Source organism: Pelmatolapia mariae, linkage group LG23 (assembly GCF_036321145.2).
Source record: "Pelmatolapia mariae isolate MD_Pm_ZW linkage group LG23, Pm_UMD_F_2, whole genome shotgun sequence".
Lineage (NCBI taxonomy): Eukaryota > Metazoa > Chordata > Actinopteri > Cichliformes > Cichlidae > Pelmatolapia > Pelmatolapia mariae.
This window is the reverse complement of record NC_086246.1, coordinates 5993642-6017694: the sequence shown is the minus strand read 5'-3', so window position 1 is coordinate 6017694 and position 24053 is coordinate 5993642. Positions and strand designations below refer to the sequence as shown.

The 24053-nt window shown below is 39.0% G+C and overlaps 1 protein-coding gene across 1 annotated transcript in view; it reads left to right on the top strand.

Annotated features, from left to right (window-relative positions):
• Positions 1 to 12219: 12219 nt before the first annotated feature.
• Positions 12220 to 24053, top strand: part of nlgn4xa (neuroligin 4 X-linked a) — a 118420-nt gene continuing 106586 nt past the window's right edge. Inside the window, exon 1 of the mRNA XM_063466283.1 lies at positions 12220 to 12554. The gene's annotated coding sequence lies outside the window, so the exon portion shown is untranslated. The remainder of the gene's footprint in view (positions 12555 to 24053) is intronic.

The following is a 24053-nucleotide window of genomic DNA, read 5'->3' as shown; positions in this document are numbered from 1 at the left end:
TCAGGATCCCTCCTCCCCCACATCCTACCATCTCTGTCTCTCGGCATGTGGCTAGTGCCACTGTTTGTCTAAATCATCAGAGGCAAGCTTGTCCTTTGTGAAGTATTAACCGCCACACTTCTTGCCCTCGTCTTGTGATGCTGCTGTTTAGTCTACAGGCCTGACAGTCAGTTCATTCTATAAGAGAGCACATGGCCTCACATCCACTCATCCATACACACATAATCCACTACTGGACATATACTGTACCCAGTGTACATATACCAAATTTTGCCTTTACAGTACACGTAATGACTTACTGCTGTTGTGTCATTTTGTTGTACACAAATGACACAATGTATCTTTTTTCATTAGCTGTTCAACTTTGAATTGATCCTACATATAAGGTGAAATTAAGAAAATACACACACAGGTTAGGGCGTGGTTTTGGGCCGGTCTATAACTGAACTGAACAAGAACTGTTTCGATTTGAAAGCTGGGACCCAGAGCCATACTGGACCAAGAAATGATAGTTGGGAAGCAGAAGGAAACTTTTATTTTTACCAGTTCTACTTAGAATAGCATTTCAGCAGTCTTTTAAAGCAGATTTCATGGAGAAAGAATAAAAAAATGGATCCTATGTCACTCTAGAAATGACCAGAAAGCATGTGTGTGCATGAAAGAGAGAGTGAGCAACAGTGATACACAGATAAGAGCTGCTGAGACAAACTGCATACTCTGGCCTGTAACATGTAGTGACGGTACAAACCACTAGTGGAATAAGGAACCAAAACACAGTGTCACAAAGTGATTGGATTAAGCAGATTGTATAAATAGGTGCTGAACTACGACAAAAGATGCAAAGATATGTACCGTGTGGTCAAACAGTGGAGAGTTCTCTGAGTCTGTTTTAATGATATGCTGACCAGCAGACAGTCACTCACTAATTAAGGGACGAGTGCTAAAATGTCAACAGTGTTTTCAGGATTCAGAACATGTATGGGGAGCAACTAGAGCATCACTGTTGAATAAACAGCAAGCCCTTATGAGGACTACTTTAGACTATGAGTGTGTAGCATGCCAGCAGCAGAAATAATACGATGGTGTGAAAACAAATGCAAGACTGAGAACAGGCATTAGGATACGTAAAATTCCAGTTGTTGCCATGCAACGGCCGGGGGGGCGGGGGACTAAAGTTAAATCTTTAGTTTCATACTGGGTTAATCTGCAGGTGCATAATATCATAACATCTTCACCTGGACAGCAACTCTAAACCTATCACATACAGTCCTGTTCTATCTGCACACAGTAACTGCAAAACTGATTTGCACTTTGGAAATAAGTAGTGTTGATTAATAATAACACTAATAACTTATATGTGGGGCTTGGGCCTGAATAGGGTGAGACTGACGAGCGAGAATGCTTTGCTACAGCGATCTTATTTCTCCTGTGGCTTCTTTAGTCAATCCCAGTTCTTGCTGCACATAGTGGCACGAGCAGTTATTGGCTTTAGGAGCAATTACTTTTTGACAGAGGGCCGGATAGTTTGGCTACATTTAATACACTTAATCAATGAAAATATTGAATTTGCTTTTTGCCTTAACTCAGGTTATCTCATTGTAAAATGTGGTTGGTTGTTTTCTTTTTTTTCAATTTTACTTCTGACTTAGAAAATACACATTTGCCTTTTTTTTTTTCAGTTATATAAAGGCAAACCACTCCAACAGTCTCCTCGGTGCGCTTTATATTGTAAGGTAGACCCTACAATGAGACAGAGAAAACCCCAAAAATCAAACAACCCTCTCTGAGCAAGCACTTGGTGACAGAAAGCAAGACAATGACGGAACCGGGTTTTACTTGCTAGCAAGGGAGGCTGGTCGGAACCAGGCTCTTGGAGCTGAACGCTCCTCACCTGTTTCCTAGCCAACTTCAAATAAACAGCCTTCCTTGCAGCCTTTTTATTGAATACAGTTACAGTTTACACAGGCACCACCCATTGTAACACCCCCTGTGGTGTGTCGGGCCCTTGTATGTGTGTGTATGCATGTGCAAGAATGTGTGTGTGTGTGTAGGTGCCCGTGAGTGTGTGTTTGTGTTTGGGGGTGCATTTGTGTGACCTCCTGCTCACCAAAGGGTCATAAATGCAGGAAGTTACTAAACAAGAAAACAGAACCTTCACATAGGATGTGCCTATAATAAAACACTACAGCCTCCCCCACCATTCAACAGGTTGGGGAGGGGGTCAGAAACAAAGGAATGTCTTTGATCATACAGTTTGAACCACGACTTACAAATTTAAGTAACACAGTGACAACATTTAATAATTTCAACGTAACAGGGAGGCTCACACAGGGTCTTTATGTGACTGGTTGGGGGTGAGAGGATGGAGACAGCACAAAAACACTGTGGATCGGTGCTCTCTCTTTTGACAAACACTGCTACTGCAATCAAGTGTCTGCTATAATGAGCAAGGAGTTTTTCACCATGTAAGAAAGGCCCACGGCTCTTTGCACAACTGTTTAATTCAGCCACATGAAAGGGTTTGCAGAAATTACACAAAGTATATCAAATGAGAACGACTAGGTCAGTCTGGTTTTACACATGTGCGTGCACACACACACACACACACACACATACGTATATAAACAAAAGTAAAGTCAGTTAAATATAATATTCAGTGACATAAATGACTTGTCATTAAATAATTGGTTGATATAATTTAAGGTGACAACGATGATTTTACAACAATTATCTGGAATGCAGTCGCAGCAGAATAACACATTTTACACCTCTGAGTTTCAGTGCTTGTGTCTTCACATACAGCCAGAGCAGAGGAAGAAAGACAGTGCGTGTCAGATTCAGAGGTCCACTGCCACAGGTTGCAGGTGGCATTGTAATCCTACTGAACATTTGATTTGGCTTCACTCAGGCAGCAGTGACATCCCTTCATCAGTCTCATGAAAGTCATCCGGTCAATCTGGGCCAAGCTGCTGACTGAAGCTGATATACTTCAGAGGCATGGAGGATACCCCCGACCGCTGAGGGTTATGATGTGGGGAGAGGGAATAAATGATGATGATATCAAAGGAAGTCTGCCTTCTGTGCATTTCTCAGCCTGCCTGGTCTGCAGGCTATGACTGCACTGTTTTTTCCTGTTTTTCACTAACATGATGATGAGAAACACTGATGTTCATCATGACTCTAAACTAACTTGACCTTGAAATCAAAAGGAATCCTAATGAAACTTTAAATGTTTTAGCATCTATTTCTAGGATTTTAATAAGTATCTGTATTTAAATGTAGAGTTTTAAAGAAAATGATATCATCCATCTGCTTGTCCTTTCTTTGTTGAGGTCAAATAAAATTTGCATTTGACTAAAGTATGTTTATATTGGAAACATTCTTTGACACTGACTCCAAAAAATTACATCAAAGAAGTTATTCCAAGTAGCTAGGAAATATAACGGTATAGATGTAAATGAATTTTGAATGATATAGTGTATTAGAATCAAGTGCTGAGCGTCCAATGAAACAGTATAAGTCAGGAAAAATGTACCTGCTGTTTACTGTTTAAGGGTTGGTAAGAAAGTAAGTAAAATAAATAAGGTTTATCTAAATAACATTTTTCACAGACACAAAGGTCACAAAGTGCTGCACAACAATAAAAGAAAAACACAATATTGATATAGAATTATGCTGAAACAAATTTTAGGTAAATAAAAACCTAAATAACAAAAGAATATCAACAGAAAGTCTTATTAAACAAAAACATTTTTTAACTTTAAAATAAAAAAACAGGAATATTTAAATACTGTTTGAAGCAGATGACTGAATCAGCAAAATGTCATAAACCTCAGAGAAACAGTAGAACGAGAATAATAAGCCAAAGAAAGCTAAACAAAGAAAACAAATCTACTTGAGCTCACTACGGGAGAGAAGCTTCTTCTGGTGGAGAGTCCCAGATTTTCAGCCCTATGGGAGTGTCCCCAAGAAGGTCATGGACCCCGTATTTATCCTCTACCTCCACCAGTTGCTCTTAGCACTGAAGAAGCTTCTCGGATGAAACGTCTTCAAGGAAACTTAAAGAAGTCCAGACGCTTTTCTTTCCAAGCTCCTTAGACTGTTGGTGAGAGTGTAGTTTGTAATACACATGAACTGAAATTTCAGTGCAGATGACTCTTTCTGGCCACGTCCACACTAACGTGTTTTCGTTTGAAAGCGCATCGTCTTCTCTCCGTTTTGACCTCCTGTCCACACTGAGACGGCGTTTTCCCCGAAGGAAAACGCAGCGTTTTGAAAGTGCTCTGGAAAACACATACATTTGAAGACGGTGCTTTCGCGTCGCAGTGTGGACGGCGAAAATGGAGACTTTCGAAAACGATGACGCATTTTAGTCATATGATGCAGTCATGTGACCAATTAAACAAAGATAGCGGAGGGCAGCAGTTGTTTTGTTTGCTCTCAATTGTGACAGCCCTATTAAAGATTAATATCAGTCTGTACATGCTCCAGATAGCTTTTCTTCAAATTCTTTAATTCTCACTCGCTTTTGCAACTTTGTACTTTTGTGTTACTCGCAGCAACAACTCCACCTCATTGTTAGTCCATTTAAAAAAACTCGGTGCTTTTCCTCGACATTTTGCCGCGACCTTTAAACGAGCTGGAAAGTAAATAAGCTGCAGACAGAAATGAGGCAGGCCAAATCTTCTTGAGTTTCACACATGCGCAGGACTGGAACGTAAGCGTTTTCGGCCATGTCAATGTGGACGCGCAACTCTGTGAAAATGACTGAAAACGCTAGTGTGGACGCGGAGCGTTTTCAGACCAAAAGACTGTTTTCAAATCTATCCGGGCTAGTGTTTTCGAGAGCATTTTCAAAACGCTCCGTTTTCATTTGGGAAAAACAGCGTCTCAGTGTGGACGGGAGGCCAAAAAGGAGAGAAAACGATGCGGACGTAGCCTGAGTAATAAGTGATTCCTCTCATTTTGCTACCATTCACACTGAAAAAAATGCAATAGGGTGGTTGTTGAATTTGCATAGAATTACTTCATATATCCAGCATGACTAATTTAAATTTCACATCTAAACATATTTTTGTCTTTTAATTTTCACATATTCTTTAAGAATATTCATTCTTTTAGAATAAATCATGTTGAAAAGAAACAAGTTAGTCCTGTTTTATCCTCAAGCTCCGCCCCCTGGAAAGGAAAAATCGGCTGCACTGTCCGCCATTTTTGTCTCTCGCTTTGGAAAATCTACTAAATAAGATTTTAAAGCTAACACACCAGTGAGAAAGAGTGTAGACCCTTTATATATGTGGACTTTTACTGGGGTGTTGTTATTTTACAGGTATGTGGGCTGTTTATCGAAAACCATGAAAGGCCAATGTTAGGCTCCAGTTAGCTAATGGTAACCGAAATTATGCGATAAGCAAATTAGTAATTAACATATATAATGTGAGTTAATATTGTTTGTATATTCTTTCAGTCTAAATTAACAGACTATTACAAACTTGCATCGGTGTCTGTAGTAAGTCGTCGTACCTGCAGTGTCTTAACCATTAAACAAGCTAATGTAGGGCCGGGATATGACTAGTTTGTTGAAACATGTCTGCTGCCAATGTGACTGCGCACACATGGTAACATTACCAGCACATAGCCACAGCCGCTAAATGTTGTGTGTCCTGTTTGTAAGCCCAGAAAAAGAAATTAAATAAAATGACGACCTTGAGCTTCGAGCTAATGTAAGCGTACTGCTATAGCATAAAGCTAATGCAATGATGAGGTTGTTAAATTAGTAAAAATACAGCAAATATATCCAACATGAATCATTTATATTTTTGGCCTAAACATAATTAAGTCTCACGCCTTTCACTTGTTTTAGAAGGATGTTCAGTCTTTTAAAACCAGTCATATCAAAATAACAGAAAATAGTTATGTTTTCTGTTGAAACTCCACCCACCAGGGTGTGTTCTGCGAGGGAAAATTCACTGTGGCGGTCCGCCATTTTTTGTCTTCGCTTCCTTTACCTTTGGTGCTGAGCTTTACTTTGTCGAGGTAAACTGAAAACTACATGTTTGAGAGGAAACGAAGAGAACATCCATTAGATGGGGAAGTTTTTCTCATGAATTGCCGTTGACCAACATAATAGAAAAAACAAGTCATTCCTTAAGTTAACTAACGATAATGCTAGCTTAAGCTGCGGGACAATATTATGTGCATTAGCTTTTTTTCAGTGTGTGCCCAGTCACATTCGCTTGTTTTTCTCAGTGAATACAGACTAACAAACTTGTGTCCATTTAGTTAACTGGTTGTACCTAAAATGTTTTAGTTAGTTAAACAAGCTAGTTTGCCATGGGGTGGGCTCTGTGTGTGTGTGTGTGTGTGTGTGTGTGTGTGCGTGTGTTTGGGGTGGGGGGGGGGGGGGGGTCTTCACTAAAGTCGGTTTATTTAGGGCATGACACCTATGCAGTACTCATTAGGAGAGGAAGTGCATGACGTGGAGCTTTATTTCATGTTCTGGGGCAGTGAATGTAATGTACTGATAACATGTTAAAGACACACAAAATGTACTGATAACATGTTAAAGACACACAAAAACCCAACAAATTATTTTAACTGATTTATAGAGAGACTGAGAGGAGGGCTTAAAGAGATTAAAAAAAAAGACAATATAAATATGTTAAATTTATTTTTTCTGTATCGATATATGGTGCTTATCCCTGCTGAAGGGCAGATTGGTGTTGCTTCAGAACAATTCTCTAGCGCTGTTACGTAGAGGTGTTACAGTTAAGGTTTTAATAACATTATTTTATTTACTAGTGAAGATTTCCATATGTTAGCTCACATTCTGTAAGGTAAATTTTCTGGAATGGTCAAATTAACTAATTTAACTAAGTATTAATGAAAGACCTTGATGTGTATATGACAATAATAGATGTAGTTTCTGTGTCATTTGGCAGAACTGCAAAATGGCCAGAAGGAGGCAACTGCTGTGGTTGCAAACAGGCTTTGGGTGGTATGGAAGTAAGGGCAACTATGGAACTGCTCAGCAACATGGGACCCATAGCTAATAAATAGTAATATGACAAAAATAACAACCTTGTGTGGATGTAACCTTGTGAGATCTGAGATTTTGACAGCATTTTTATGTGACAACTTCTCTTTTTAGATAAATGCAGAGTTTAAGCGCATTACCACCATGCCACTGCAGTCCAGATTACTCTCGCAGATAGATGTGCTATCTGACAAACTAATAAAGGTCTTCAAAAGGCGAGGAGGACAAATAGGAAGAAGACTTCAGAACATTCTGGAGTCCACGGCCCAGGTAAGAAAGAAAATAATTTGTGTATACACTTTAGGGAAAATAATAATTTTAACAAAATGCTGCTTGTCACTCTATGCCAGGAGTATGTTGAAAATCACCTGGGATTTTCACAATTTACCATGGGTGCGGTTTTTTTTTTCTTCTTTTACCTGCATTAGAACTATGTGTGGAGTTCATAGTTGAACACCTCTCTATGCTCTGACAGGATTCTGCTTCTTTGCATGGAGATTTCACTTCAGAAATGCATTACCTTTTTAAGCATTCTGAGGACTCAAATCACATGCTGTAATGAATCCATTTTTGTTCACCTAATGTGTTAATGTTAACATTTTTTGGAATAGTGACACAGATTAAAATAAGATTTGGTATAATGTTCTTTGACCAGTGTTCTGTTTAATTAAATTTTGGATTTCTGCATTTTCTAGGCCACAGATGAAGCCATTATCCAACGATCTAATAAGGAAACAACCATGGGAATTTACATCATAAAGTCAAGAGATGCCAATGGCATCCCTGAGGACATCGGGATAGTCCTTGAAGGCCAGAGAGTCTTGCAGGATTTGGATAACTATACCCTAGCAGCTGCAATGCTGTTTGGACTAATGTACACTTTGAACCTCACCTACCCACTGGAAAAGTATACCTTCAAGGTATTATAGAAACTGGTTCTGGAGCTCAAAAGGAACAGCCTTTCAAAGAAGGCCCAGGTTTTCAGGACCAGACTGTATGATTGAACAGTTTTCCAGTTATGATGTGGGAACAACATGTTTACCTCTTCCAATATGTACCATCCTTTCTTTTAAGCCAGCACTGGTAAAGTTGCAGTACATAGTGAAACTTATTTTTCTGGCACTTTTCAACTTGGGGCCTTTATTACTGCAGTGTTCACTTTTCAAGCCATGGCTCTTTTGAAAAAAAAATTCAAACTTTGAATGTCCATTTTTCTCAATGGAAATGGTGCCTTGCACCAATTTCACCAGTTTGCAATTTTTTTCCCAAGCTGCACCACTACAAACAGATTGCATGGTGTAGTATTAGTGATTGTGATGTTTAGTGATGATAGAAGCAAGCCAATACTAATCAGTTTAGGTCTCTTGGTTTTGTGCTTGTGGGTTATAATGTTATTTTAAGTCTCTTCTTTGTGTCACTTTAATAATTACACCCCTGTTGCCATATTACCTTATGTCTCTTACATTTAAAAAACTATTTTTTACATAAGCGTGATGTCATAAGGCCCCACAATGTTGAATTCAGGTTACAGCAGATAACTTTGAGCAATGTTGTGGAATGTTTTTCAAGAGATGCATTGTACAAATATGACTCATGTATATTTTGGAAGCCTGAATTGAAAATCCATTGTTACAACTGTGTAGGATTTTCAAAAATACAGGTCATTGTTCAAAAATGTTTCGCTTATTTCTTTGATTGAAGAGAAAGTGTACAGTACATACAGTAAGATCAGCCTTAATTTAGTTTTATTTATTGAACACTCAATTATATATTAGATTATATATTATATATTAGAAATTTGTTATAAAATAAAATAAGCTTACCATAAAATAATCTTGTCAATATAACACATAGTAGTCCAATACAATTAACACAAAAAGTTCATGTTTGATAAACAAGTGGTTTCTATAAATATTTGACCGGAATGAAAAACATAACAACAACATAAAAAAGTCATGTTCATGTTAACAGAAAAATGTGAGTAGGTATAACATAAAAAACTAAGGTTAACCAAACATAACTTAATTTCGTGCAACCGATTACAATAATTTTTTAATGTTTATCCCACCGATTATTTTTTTCAGTGCACACCACAAACTCAGAAGAGGTTGAACGTCCCTTAAACATCCATAGCTTATCATGGGTCCTGTCATGTAGGGAGTCACAGTCACAGCTTCTAAATTCATTTGACCACCTATAAAAGAATTAGTCATACTCTATAGTTTTCCCCAGACAACCAACACTTCACAACTGGCAATATATATGCAGGCATACTTTGAACTGCTCAAGGAAGCATAGTGTGGGAATGTTTTAAGCGTCAGTTTGCTCCGACTCTAGAACAGACAGTGACTGCAAATCAAACCAGGTAATTTTGGTTATAGGCTGTTTAGTCTGCTGAGTGCTGATCACATGAAATTAGAGAACATGTACACAACATATTTTGAATTTTTAAAAGGAGAAATGAAAATACTGCCAACGTGACTTCATAACCTATCTTTCTACATAACACATTGCACAGCTCCTTGGATGATATTACATTCAGTGCATGTGAGAACAGAGTATTGATGTTTTTTTTAAATCCAACAAAGAACTGCAGCATTGCATTTATAAGTTGTTTACCTAAAGGCATCTTTAAAAATGGAAAATCCCATTACTGTATTGACTTCTGCTTACATACCAGGTTTTCTGAGTCCTCATTTTATAAAGATGTGTTTTGGAAGGTGTCATTAAAAGCATTTTGATTAGTACCACCCCAATGAGTCCTGCATGTTTAGCATGCTAGTGTTACTGGTCAACAGCATGCTAACACCCAATTATTTGGTTATTCTTGAAACAATACACAATGTTTGTAGCTGTTCTTTGTTTGGAAGACGATTTGTTTAAGAATGCCAAAGTGACTTACAGTCCCACACCTCTGCTGTGATAATGGCGACTGTGGCTCAGGGGGCAGAGCAGGTCATCTTCCATCTGGTTCAATCCCATATTCCTCCAGTATGTATGCCAAAGATACTGAACCCTGAGTTACCCTTTATGCGTCCATTAGCATGTCAGTGTGTATGTGACTACATAAAACGATGAATGTGTGTTTGACTAGGTAAATGAAACTTGCAGTTGAAAGTACTTTGAATCCATAGACAAACAGAATTCGATAGATAAGTAGCAGTCCATTCACCATTTTTAATAAGTATTACTGTTTTGTTACATACTGATTGAGAAGACATAATGGCTGTTGGCTTTGATTCCCATCATACTACAAAGCTCTCATATTAGTAAATGAGGGGTACAAGGTTAAACCCTTGTCTAATCCTGACTTCAGTCACTGAAGTCACATTTTATCTTCACTTGGTCATAAATTTGTAATGTTGCAAAACATAACAAAATTAAGATGATTCATTTTTGTATGACAGCTGGATAGCATAGTCATAAGACCTTTGGAACTTCAGGTCAGGGGTTCGACAGTAAGGGTCCCTAGGCTAGACCCCCCCACGCTAACCAAGCCTACCTCGGATGAGTGACAGAGGCATAACTGAAGCCACAATGGCTTGGACGTTCTGACTGGAACAGTAGCAAGAGATGAGAACAGGGTGCTGTTGGAATGATACTATGCAAGGAACCACAGCAGAAGGGGTTACATGAAGAGGATGTGGGACCTATGATCTATCAAATCTATAGCACAAGTCAACATCAAGGAGGATCTACCAAGGAGATGCTCTGTCCCCGCTGCTCTTCTGCATAGGCCTGAACCCCCTCAGTGAGATCACTGACAAGATGGGGGGATTGCAGTACCAGAAGGCAACATTGCAGACATCAAGGACAGCTACAACATCATGAAGAGGCCGCTAGGAAAGATGCAACCACCAAGTACCAGCAGAGGGTCAGGCAAGTCCTGAGGAGTCAGCTGAACGGAAAGAAGAAGATCCAGGCTGTCAACACATATGCCCTGCCTGTGATCAGATATCGTGCTGGGATAATAAGCTGGCGAAAGGAGGAGATAAAAGCCACTGACATGAAGACAAGGTAGCTTTTTTACATGTACATATAAATATATATATATGTGTACATGAAAAAAAATATATATATATATTCTACATGTAAATATATATATTTATATGTACATTGCACCTCAAAGGAATGAGATCCCCGCACCCACAATGCCTGACAACATGTTGAAGTTCAGGCCCACCAGCACTCAGTAGTTGTTACTATGTCATTACAGGAATACTTGGACCACAGACATGTTATTTATCATAACAACAATACAAATGAAAATAAAATCTGTTCAGACAGAAACACAAATCCCTTCCAAAGGACTCAGCACAGTTGGTGTAGCTGTTGTTTCAGCAGTTTGTCACTCACACATGAACAGACTTAAAGTAAAAACCAATAGAAACTACACACATGTGCACACACACACACACACACACACACACAGATACATTGAGTTGTACATTGCTTTGATGCACTGGACAATACACACTTGCACATGTGTGCTTCACTACTCCCCACATACTAAACCAACATGAATATACTGCATCTTTATTTCTCTTGATTGTATATTTCGAGCATTTCGTTGTTATTCTTAAATTCACTACGTCTTGTTTCTCTGACGTGATTTCAGTATCATCATCATCATCACCTTTATTTATAAAGCACTTTAAAACAACCACAGCTGACACAAAGTGCTGTACATTGGAACTATATAATAAAATTACATAAGATATAAATAAAAGCCAAATAAAAGCAAAAGTAAAATAATTAATTAAATAACTAATTTCATTACAAGAGAAACTAAGTCTCACTGAGGTTAAAAGTGGGTTTTAAGATGTGATTTAAAAGTGGACAGTAAAGTTTAGGATAATCTGACAGTGCCAACCTGTCAGATTATCCTAAACTATGACAAGAATAGGAAGACAAAGTTTTTCATTTGCATAAGTGCAAAGCCTGCCTTGTGATTGTGAGCTATTGTGCAGTGATGTTAGCACCCAGAACCGGGTTTGAAGAGTAGCTGGTGCCATGCTCCATGCCAGAGCTGCCACCACTCAGCGGCTGGTTAAGGGTGATGGAGAGAATGCGGCAATCCATTGGCTGCAGGCTTAGTATATTTCAGTCGGTGTAGTCCAATGGCAAGCGAGAGAGAGAGAGAGAAAGAGAGAGAGACCTGGTTTCTCTATCACTAATCTTGTCCGCGCAATACACTCGGTCTGTGAGAGCAATTAGATTCAGCACCGTTTCCAGTGCCTCTGCAGTGACTCATTGAAACATCTTCTGTGCTGATAAAGCCGCATCTCTATTCTCCCCCACCACACACACACACACACAAACACACATTCAGTCTGTCTCAAAGACACATGCTGGACGTACAGTTAACTGTCTTCAGAGCGCAAAGACTGCGCGTCTTACTTTGGATTTGCAGAGCAGCGGGTTGGACGTGGACTTTATTGCGTTTTTCTTATGTGGTGTGTATTTCGCCTGAAGTCGGGACTTACATTTAAGTCAGACGGTGGTGATACAGGCTGAGGTAAGTGCGCTGCCGGCGGGATGTCATGGCGAGCCTCACAGCTTTCCCCAAGCGAGAAATAACAGTGTAGATTTATAGAGAAGGGGAGAAGGTCTGTGCGTTTCCATGGGCTGACCCCCTCCTCTGCTGTCTCGCAACATAGCACAGTCCAAAGGGAATTCTTCCAGACACTGGTAACCTTAATAGAATCAGGCTTTTCCTTTTTACAGTTGGAAAAACTGTTAGGAGTCTGGCATGGCGATGTTTTCACCTGAAAACCCCGCAGCACGACAGGCTTGTTCTTGCGCACTTTCATTAGACTCCAGTTCACGTGAACGTGTTGATTAGAGAAACGATTTACTGCAGTAAAGATGTCGGTTGATGCAGAAGATGATAAACATACATCTCAAATCCCGAACTGCACTTTTTGTTTATTTGTGTATTTCTGTGTAGACACGCAGACTTGGAATCGTGTCTTAAACCAAACTCTGCGCCCGTTGAACAGCTCGGTTACCTTTATTGCGACAGCGCCGACACGATAGGCGGATGTATTCCACCAGCTTAAAAACGTTTTTCCCTCTAGGTGGCAAAACGTTTCAAAACGCCACACACTCGCGTTTTTCCACAACTCTTGTGTGTATGGGATGCAACAAAGACGGGCATCTTCCAGCAGGACTTCTCTGCGTGCGTCTCTATCGAAGCAACCACAAGATGGTGGTGTGGATATCTGTACGTGGATTTTGAGAAAAAGGGAGGAAAAAAACAGGAAAAAAGGCGGTTAGGGTGTTAGAGTGGAAGGTTGAGTGGGGTTTGTCTCTTGCGTGGATATTTACAGCTTCATCGCTGCTAATGCTGTGGTTTCAATGGATCTGTGGCATTCACACTGGCTCTGTAACAGCAGCAGATTGCAGTTCCACACAGGCTGCTGGTTTAAAAAGGGATGACCTTGTATGTGTTGTCATTCATGAACCACACAATGGAGTGGTGAACTTGGTGCAAAAGGGTCCATAAAAACATAGACACACCCAGAAAATAGATGTTATGTGTGAACATTAGGTGAAACATATGTTTTGCATCTGAAAGCTGCTCATGTCTGCAGGAGTATTATTGATTATAATTGATAATCATATGATTCTCTAAAGAAATACATTCTTCAAACACCAAGACTTCAATTTAGCAAAGCTTTGATTCATTCTGATGTGTGTGTGTGTGTGTGTGTGTGTGGGGGGGGGGGGGGGGGTGAGTACTCTCTCTCATGTTCAAAGAAGGGTGCTTGACAGCATCATCTTTCTTAGAGAATGTCGTTTTGCTGTTGCATGTTGATGGCATGAGCTACACGCTTAGGCCTACCTTAACTTGCTTTTAGTTCATTGTGTCACTGGTGTCCACAGGGGCCAATGCAAAGGGCCGGCTCCCCTGTGATGGTAGAATAAGCAAACAGAGATGGACCCGACTCATGCTTAGCCAGTGGTTGTTCTGCCACCATGTTACCACACATGTGATGGTGTGGAGTGTGAGTTTACCACACAGTGGCTTCTGTGGGTAGTTCATATTTTGCACCGCTGATGGGACAGGGGTGAGCTTGGCAAACACAAAGTGTCAGTGCATTTTCACATGCTGCTCAAAGCAGGTGGTCTTTTCCCTGACATTTGCAGGTTATGTTTACGTTAGATCGGTTACATAATTGGGATACTTTCTCACATTGCCACTAAACTGGAACAGGAATTACTTGGCACATGGGGTGTGTGTTTTTAGTAGAGTACTGTATGGGAAATTTTAGGTCTATGGCAACCTGCTAGCAACATGGTTGCTAGTAAGTATGAATACTTTCTTCTAAACATCTTGACCCCTTTATGCACATTTTCCATCTGTGTGTCCATAAATTGGCAGAATTTGCTAGAGGGAGTTACCCACAGTTAATGTAAAAAAATCAGATGGTCAGGCCCTTAAGTGCCTTGGCTGTGAAGAAAGCCTCTAACCCACACAAGTGTTTTAGCATTGTTATGGTACCATTACAAGACTTCTTGCAAAGTGCAGCCTCCTTGCTATTTATGCCATTGCACCCCATTACAAGGGCCTGCCTTCATCAGGAAGAAGAAATTAAAAGTTAATGTTGTCGATTACAAGCTGATAAAAAATCAGATTGGGTTCTTTTTCCCAGAGAAATGTTTCTTTACAAAATTAAAATGATCACAGTCTGCTTTCTCTAGGATACGGTGGCCGAGCATCGAGATCCAACACACTTCAAAAATCACTCTGTGATGATTAAACCAATCTTCAGACAAGTTATGAAAAAAGAGATGCTGAAGTTATTTTAATAGAATGACTCGCCAAGGGATCAGAGTTAGCCTCCTGGTGCTTCTAGTGTTAACCAGTCATATTGATGCAAAGAGCTCACAGTCAATAGTTATTGATCAGCACAAATATTTTATGTCATTTATATGAAATGCTATGAAATCTTTGAACTATATTGAAATGACTTTTGAGATGAAGAGCACAGGTGTAAACATCATCATCCTGGTAAAGGATACTTCAGAAAAACACATATTTAAGAAGCTAACAACTTGAGTCACTCATCATGTTTGTGTAACATAAGACGGATAAAATAGAGACATTCTTCACATCACAGCATATTTGAGGTTCTTTCTCTTGTTTAAAACCAATATTTTAATGTTAGTAGGCGAGATGGATAGGGCAAAACAGACAGGCTATCTATCTATCTATCTGGCCTTAGCACATGAGAGTGATTGCTGAAATTTCCTAAGTTTCATAGCATGTGTTTTAGGAGCGTTGGCCCCTTTCACACGTTCCCTGTTGCTGCTTGAGACACTTTTACAGTGAAGAGGGATTTAAGATCATTTATCCTTCAAAGATTTCAGATTATTCAGATTTATTGGATGTCTTCATTAAAAAGCTTAGAATTTTCTTTAAAAAATGTATTTTTTCTCTTTTTTCTGCATGTGATATGCTTGTTTATTGTCTTGTTCTTTCATGCAACATCTACTAGTTATCTTCTGTCTAAAATGAGGCAGCTAGCTGTGGGTAGCATTTTCATTCATTGTTCCTTCACTTATTGCAAACCAAAGCAGCCTCAAACCCCGATGCTCCCTGCTCTTTTCTTTAAATTTGTGGTGATATTTTGTTGTTGGTGTGCAGTTTGATTTTGGCAGCACAGATTTCTTTGGTGGCGCTGCTCTAAAGTCAGCTGATCCAAGTAGCTTCTGGAGAAATGACACGTTTCCTTCTTCCAGCCTGTAATCCATTACTGATTACTCATTGTGTTCAAGAAAGATAGTGGTTGTTTCTGTAAAGTGGAGATTCTGTAAAAAAAATTGTGTTATTAGCTTTGTCAGATTGTGTGCTTTATTGTTATGACTTAGATGAAACTCAGAACAGTTTTATTAATAATCAATGCAGAAATCCTGACAACTCTAAAAGATTTACTTTTTCTTACAACTGTATGTTGCAGTTCTATTGTTTTATGCTTTTTCAACTTCCTGTGATAGCCACAGGAGTAGAGAGTGCCTGACTGGATCATTTTATGATGATTGAAATGCAAATGACAGACTGCGGCTTCATTGATATTCATAAGACGTATCTCATATAATCATTACGAGTCAGAACAATGTTCAGAATCTCCTGTGTGCTTCTATCAAGGAGAGCTATGGATGCATACTCTGTATTCAGCTCGAGCCATCTGAAGGACTTTTTTGAAAAACACAAACACACCCTATGCCCCAAACACACATCATAAAATACCCCATTACTGCAAGTCATATAAACTCTGTCAATTTATCACACACACACACAAGGGAAAAAAAGAGAAACAAGCATATACCCTCAGTTAAGAATGAGTAACAATTTCATTTCATTTGCTGCATTCATGCTTTTACTGTTTGGTGACTCCTGTGCTGCCATGCGAGGCAGCTTGAACATAATAGGAGCCAGTGATGTACAGCCTGCGGTTGTAGTCAAACACCAAACAACTGCTCACTAAAATCAATACATCTTCTGTTAAATACATGTTGAATATATGCAGTTATATAATGTTACAGTGAATAAAAGCCCTTGCCCATTTTCAAAGGCATATAGCTTATTTGACATAATTGTCATTAATAAGACTTTTAAATGAGTCGAAACTTGCTTTTTCCTTATTATTAATATGCAAACATGTATAATGTTTTTATTTATGGGTTCCTTGTGTTAAGTAACCCGTAGTGGCTTGAAAAGCCAAAATTGTATTAGTTCATCCATCAGTAGTTTTCTGCATGCACTGATGAAGACATAACACTATGGCTCTTTTGTGGTGGAGGATTTATTGCCCTTGGGAACTTGTAGAGCAATGTAGTGGAAGACCATGGTGGTCTGGTAAATCCTAGAGCTCTGGGGGAGGAAGAAAGTACAGGTGTAGGAGTCATAGAGCCAAGAGGCCATCCTGCCTGACACCAGTCCTGACTCTTATAAGCACCTGAAACAAGTGACTGCTCAGCATTACCAGGTACACTACCAGTCAAAATTTGGACACACCTTCTCATTTAATGGTTTTTTCATTATTTTTACTATTTTCTACATTGTAGATACAAACTGAACACATCAAATTCATGAAGCAAGATATATGGAGTTATGTAGCAAAGAAAAAAAATGATGAATAAATATGTTTTATATTTAGATTCCTGACAGTAGCCGCCCTTTGCTTTGTTGACAGCGCTGCAAACATTCGGCCTTCTCTCAGTGAGCTTCATGATGTCATCACCTGACATGGTTTCCCCTCACAGGTGTGCCTGTCAGGGTTCATTGGTGGAGTTTCTTGCCTTCTTAATGGTGTTGGGACCATCAGGTGTGTTGTCCAGCAGTCAGGTTGGTGCACAGCTGACAGCCCTATTTGACAACTGTTAGAATTCATATTATGGCAAGAACCAATCAGCTAAGTAGAGAGAAACAACAGTCCATCATTACTTTAAGAACTGAAGCTCAGTCAGTTCAGAAAATTGCTAAAACTTTGAATGTGTCCCTGGGTGCAGTCGCAGAAACCATCAAGACCACGATGAAACTGGCTCACATGAGGACCAAGAGCCACCTCTGCTGCTGAGGATAAATTCATTAATGCGGCAAATCTCCATTAACGAGTTACCATGGATCGTTAAAGAGCTAACGGTGCTAACGCGTTGACACCGTGCAGCCCCACATGGGGTGATCTGTGGTAACTCGTTAACAGAGATTTGCCGCTTTAATGCAGTTATGGTATTAACGTCATTTTAGCGAGATTAATGCTGACAGCACTAATTATTATTAAAAATCATTATTTAAACATAATTTTATGAATGCTTTGTAAGGTTGCTCTCGAAAACCTAAAAGAAAAGTCGGTGACAAATGAAGAAAATTTCAAGAAAGATGGATGTTCCAGTATTTTTTTTGTTGAGTTCAGTAGAAGTGTGAGATGACTTATATGGATTGGGGAATTTGGATATTGACGCTGCAGTTGAAGTAAGTTACCTGACAGCTGACGAATATGCTGCTGATATTCCAGGTCTTGCTTGTTAAAGCAAGTACAGGTCAGGGCTTCCAGATGCCCACCTGGAAGCTGTACTCAGAGTTTCAACTGTAACATCCATCAGAGTAAATATGGCTCAGCTGTGTGAACAGAAGTGCTGCCAAGTCGCTGGCAAGAAAGAAAGCACAAATGGACTCAGAGGTGATTTGTTTATTGAGCGCAGTATTACAATATATGCTTTAAAAGGGAAACAAGCACTAACTGTTAAAAATACATATACAAATGTATATTTGTGGTTTTTTAGATATATCACTGTAAAAAAAAAGTGCTGTTTTTACAGGAGCTGGGGTTACCAGGGACTTCCTGTAAAAAAATACAGCAGCAGTAGATAGCTTTACATAGAAAATATGGAAACTGATTTACAGTGAATGAAACACACAACTGTTAAATCTACAAAAAAAGAAATTAATTTCACACAACAATTGTTGTGTATTCATAGAATATTTCCTGTATTTTTTGCATGTAATAATTGCTTTTTGTGGATCCATAAACTGTAAAATTAAAAGGGAAATATCAAACAAAAAACTAATTTGAACTGGTAAAACAACGGTGAAACTGTGCATTTTAAATGGAGCTGCTCTGTATATTATACATAAAATCTATTACTATGCTGTATTTTCATGTTTTAATGTAAAATTTTAAATCATAAACCTGCAAACGTCTTACTGCTGTGCCTACACCTAAACATGCAAAAATACATCTTCAGAAAAGACTAGTGAGGAAAATATCACTTTTGGGGAATTTATTTTGCAGCCATTATCAATAAAACAATTGGCAACAATTGGATGCATTTTTTCCAACTTAGACAACAACTTGCACAACAGTCACACGATTCAATCAAAATGCTATAAAACTGTGGAAGAACCATCTTCATGAAACAAGCATGTGGCAGACCCTCTACCAGAAAAAGTTACATAGTAACCTGTTAAGACTTTAAAACAGAAATGACATATTGTGCGAAAATTACCGTAATCACCATCCCGCACAACACATACTCTGCTGTCACCACAACCGTGGCCCTGGTCATAGGAAACACATGTGTAGTTACCATACCAAAACATCAGGAAAGCCCCCTGTGGGGAAACAAACCTATAAACACTATAAACAGCACTGTAGAAAAACAAACAAACAAACAAAAAAACTGTGGAACATTCCTTCAAAGCGAGAACATCTTCATGAAACAAGCAGGTGGCGGACTCTTGACCAGAAAAAGGTTCAAAGTACACATTGTGGATTCAACAAAGTAAAAGCTACCAGTCCACAAAGAGTCAGTATTCAGGCAGGACACCATTCGTGGTCGGAGAGATCCTGAATCAGGGTGAAGACTCGAGGGTTCTTGTTGGAAAGACGCTTCGAGTTTTTGTTCTCTTTTTTGGTTCCTTTTTCTGGGTTTATGGAGAAGAAACACCTGTAGAATAAAATCATATAGGAGCATATTAAGCATTTTAATTGATCAGTTAAAAAATAAGTACAAGCATATACATACATATATACAGTCATGGCCAAACTGCAACAACAATTGGTTTCCCCAAATTCAAGACAAAATATAACCAAAATGCTTTGGGAAATGAACACTGCATGGTCAAAAACGTGTCTTTTGCAGTGATAAATCACACTTTTGCATTTTAAAAATCCAGCGCAAAGGTTATAGGTAGTCAGATGTCAGCCGAGTCTTGGTCTAGCTCTGAGTCTTGGCCAGACTTGGACCCTGATTCAGACTGTTATCTTATAAACACAGTCTGAATCCGGGTCCAAACCCAGCCAAGACTCAGAGCCAGACCTGGATTCCAGAGTCTCAATTACAATTGTTGTAACGCGAGATTCTCAGGTCTGAGAAATAAGAAAGACATATTTGCTCACCTTTGAAGAACCTCCAGAGTGGAAGCCAGCTCAGATAATGGATGTTAAAATTGTAGTAGCTCCCGAACATGATGCACAATGCAGAAATGAAGGAGGATATGTTTGTGCTGACGAGGTTCCGATCAAGACTCAGCATGTATCTTCTTAAGGAAAAGCAGGACTGACCTGTGAACAAATTATTTAACAGGTTATATTAATAAGCACTGCAGTACATGACATTCTATAAACAGTGCAATTAAAAAGAGAGAGAGAGAGCTATGAAACAGACTTACCAAAGACAATAATAGTGGGAGTCAGAGACACTTGCTCCAGTTGCACGTCATCTGCCAGACATGTATCTTCTACATGGAAAAGCATGAACTCCTCCTTCTCTTCAAAGTAGCTGAGCAGAAGCAGGACCACCTCTTTCACATCATCTGAGCAGCCACTCTGCGGTCCCCGTATCCTCTGAAGCCTTGCATAAGTCTGAAGGAACGTCTTGCTTTTGCTGACACCAACTGTGGTCATGTAGTCCAGAAGACCTTTTCCCCTTCAAATCCAAGTAGTCTGTATAATAGAGGCAGGAATTAGCAGCTGTCCTTGCAGTTTAAGGTAAAAGAGACACATGTTTCTGAGATAAGACTGACTATCATTCTCTGGCATATCACTGGCTGAACTAGCAGATGACATGTTTTTATGTGTGTTTTCTTAATAATCTGTACTGTCATTTGGGGGCTGAGGGCAAGATTGTACATGTCATCAATACCATCTGGGGAACATGCTTTATGCTTCCTAGACATGTGAGAAGTAAATGATGACTTTTTTGTAAACATATGCATACAACCACTTACTGGACATGGCAGACCTCAACTCTGCAATATGACCTCTGCTCTTTCACTGTGTGAAAATGGCGGACACATAACCGCACATTTTAAATCTGCAACAACAGCTTTAGGAGCAGCTTGAAGTGCAGGTGCATTGTGCACACGATAAAAATGGCACTTGAAAGCAGAGTAAGTGGTGAATGTTTGACTACAATTGGCACCAATGCATATAAAAAAGACTCATTCCTATGCACTCTGCAGTGTAGTACAGTGCGCATTGACCATTGTCAATCATTCTCATGCCGCATCTCCTGTACAGTACAGAATGCATTCAGCTTGTCAAATTTACATAAATCTTCGATCGCTAGCAGTGTGACTCTTTAGTGCTGTACTGTATGTTTGTAAGTTTTCTCCCCAACAAAGGCAACACTGTCGACGAAATGTTTTGCACCGTCAAAGTCACCTGCGGTAGCACCCAAAAGGCAGAGGAAGATGCTAACAATTGCACAAAAAGTTGGACTTCTGGACGTGCTAATGGAAGGTAGAAGTTACTGTATTTTTGGGATTATAAGGCGCATTAAGTTAAACAAAACAGATAAGTCAAACTTTACTCAACTCATTCTTCTTGCTTCCTCTGCTTCCGTACCATTAATTCATTAATGTTGAATTCTCTGGCAGCTGCTCTATTCCATGTTCTGGACCTGAAAACAGGGTTTGGTCTTTGGTTTCATTCTGTAATACTGGACTTATTTTTCTACGAAGGTTTGAACTTTGAGAGTTTAAACAGGAGAGAAAAGTGTGAAAATGTTCCTGCCTGTCTGAGAAAAGTGTATAAAGTGTGTAGTGAGGGGTTTTACAGCCTTAAAACATCTATAATAATTGAAAAAAATAAAGCTGGCTACTTCGGATTTCACCTATGGCGGGATATTTTTAGAACGTAACTCCCACGATAGACGAGGGACCACTGTACATAGCCTCTTAATGTGACCAATATCTTTTCACAAAAGACGCAGGTGATCATTTTTAGTATTTCAAAAGTTCGCCCGTGCTTTTCAGCTGAACTAGCATGCTAGCGCTAAGTTATCAAGTATTAGTCTAAATTAGTGATGTGTTGGTCGCGAATGAAACGGCTCTTAGAGCCGACTCTTTGAATTGAACGATGCGAGCTGGCTCCTTATTGGTAGCCGTGGCGTTTTTTTTTCTTTCTCTCACCCTCTCTCTCACACTTTTAGTGTCATCTCTAGTCTTTGCCTTGGCCAAGGGCAGCAGTATAAGGAATGACAAAAGTGACAGTTATCATTGTAATCACCCTGTTTTAGTTCTTTTTACTCAAAAGTATCAAAAGCTATGTGGTAACATCTGGACTGATGTGTTTACTGTCAGCATTTTAATCAGGAGTTCAAAGGCTGTAGGTTGCAGCCATTGCTCTAATGGTGTGTATAAATGTAACAGTAATGAGCAGATGAGAATGAGCTTGGATTAGATGTAATTTGCATCGTTTTTCCAAGGACCAGAAGCATCACCAAAATGAGAACTGCAATAGCTAATCTGATAGCTGATCCAGGAGCTAACAGCAAAGTAAAATGCAGTGTGGAAATGGTTTTGAAAATCAGGAGTGAAATTTTAAATGTAAGAAATAAATCTTTGATTTTTAAATCCATTAACTTATTTTACTTTTTCTAAATTGTATTTTTAAAAAGTTTTGTTTTTTGGAATTCAAAAATGTTTCTTGAAATTAGGGTTTTATTGAGATTTCTTTTTTGTGAAATCCATTTTCAATTTGAAGTATTTATTAATGAAATTCATTTTGAAATATAAATATCGTTTTTATTTAAATGAAATGATTAAATAATATATTAATGTTTAAATAAATACAGTGATTAAAAAATGAATTTGTTGCACATGGCTCTTCTGGTCCTCCACAGCTATCATGTGTCTGGTGTAAACGTGTATTCAGGTGTTTTATTTGTTAGGCCAGCGGCCGCGAGAGTTGAGGCTCGGGTGTGAAATCGATGGTTTTCAGGGTTTTTATCATTAACTCGGTTTGCCTGGGTCTTTTCTCATGTTGTAGTTGTGTGTCTTATTTTGAAAGAAATAGTTACACGTTACCATAGCGTCCAGAGAGCATTAAGGGGCAGAGAGGAGGATGTTACTTTCGATGTTGTTGGTGCAAGTTACACAATTACACAGTGAATTCATGTTTATTATCATATTTACAAAATAGCAGCTTTTGTCTTGGCCGCATCATTTTGTTGTATTTATCCGCGACACCTTAAAGGCCGGTCCGTGAAAATGTTGTCTGACATTAAACCGGTCCGTGGAGCAAAAAAGGTTGCGGACCGCTGAGTTAGGCCATTTCAAGATTTAAAAGGTAGCATTAAGGAAATATGAGCTCAAAGCATTAAAATGTTGAGGGACTGGCTGTGTTAGTTCAGTGAATGGAAGTTATTTGTAAGGGAAACTATTTCTACTAGCAGCCAACACAAATGTGTATACTTGTGTCTGCTTTTATTTTGTTAAACATGAACAAAATAAAAGCAGATCTCTTGTTTTTCTGTATTTATGTGAGTCCCTTTTCACAAACTAAATGTAAATCTGATCATAGAAACTAATGATCCGCGATATATATGGAGCACAGCAGCAGACACCCAGTGCATTGCAGGCAACTATAGTCACATGTTACACAGTGTTACAGGCATATACAGTGTTCCTGAAACATGAAAACATTGGTTGAAAACTATAAAATGCTTTATAATTTTTTGTGATATGACTTTAACTAATTATACTTGCTGCACTGCAGTGTCACTGATCAGGGACATACTCTCTTTTCACTACATCCACACTCATTATAGGGCTGATTGACTTTGTGATGTTAATGTTTGGTAAATTCACTCAGTTAATGTCAGGGTGCCTGTACAGCCATTTTCCTTTGTCTTAACTATTTTCCCAGGCAGACAGTCGTAAATGTGAGATCCATGTAGTCAACAGTTTCTTCCTCTCTGTTCTGTTTTACTAATCATTATTGTAAAGCTGTTGGAATCGGACAGATCGGCATGTACTTTGACTCTCTTACTAATATCCTGCTCATCTATTCATGCAGTTTTGTTTTTTCATTTTGAGAAAGGACTCAGTGCTGGTCAGCATGAGATTGAATTACTGATTTGGCTGCTTTCAGTGGCACTTAATGAGAGGATAATTAATCAACACACTTTGATTGGAGCTGATTTTCCTCAACCAATAAAATATGAAAACTATATAGTTTAAAATGAAGAAGGTGCTATAACAGGACCTTGACTTAATATCAGT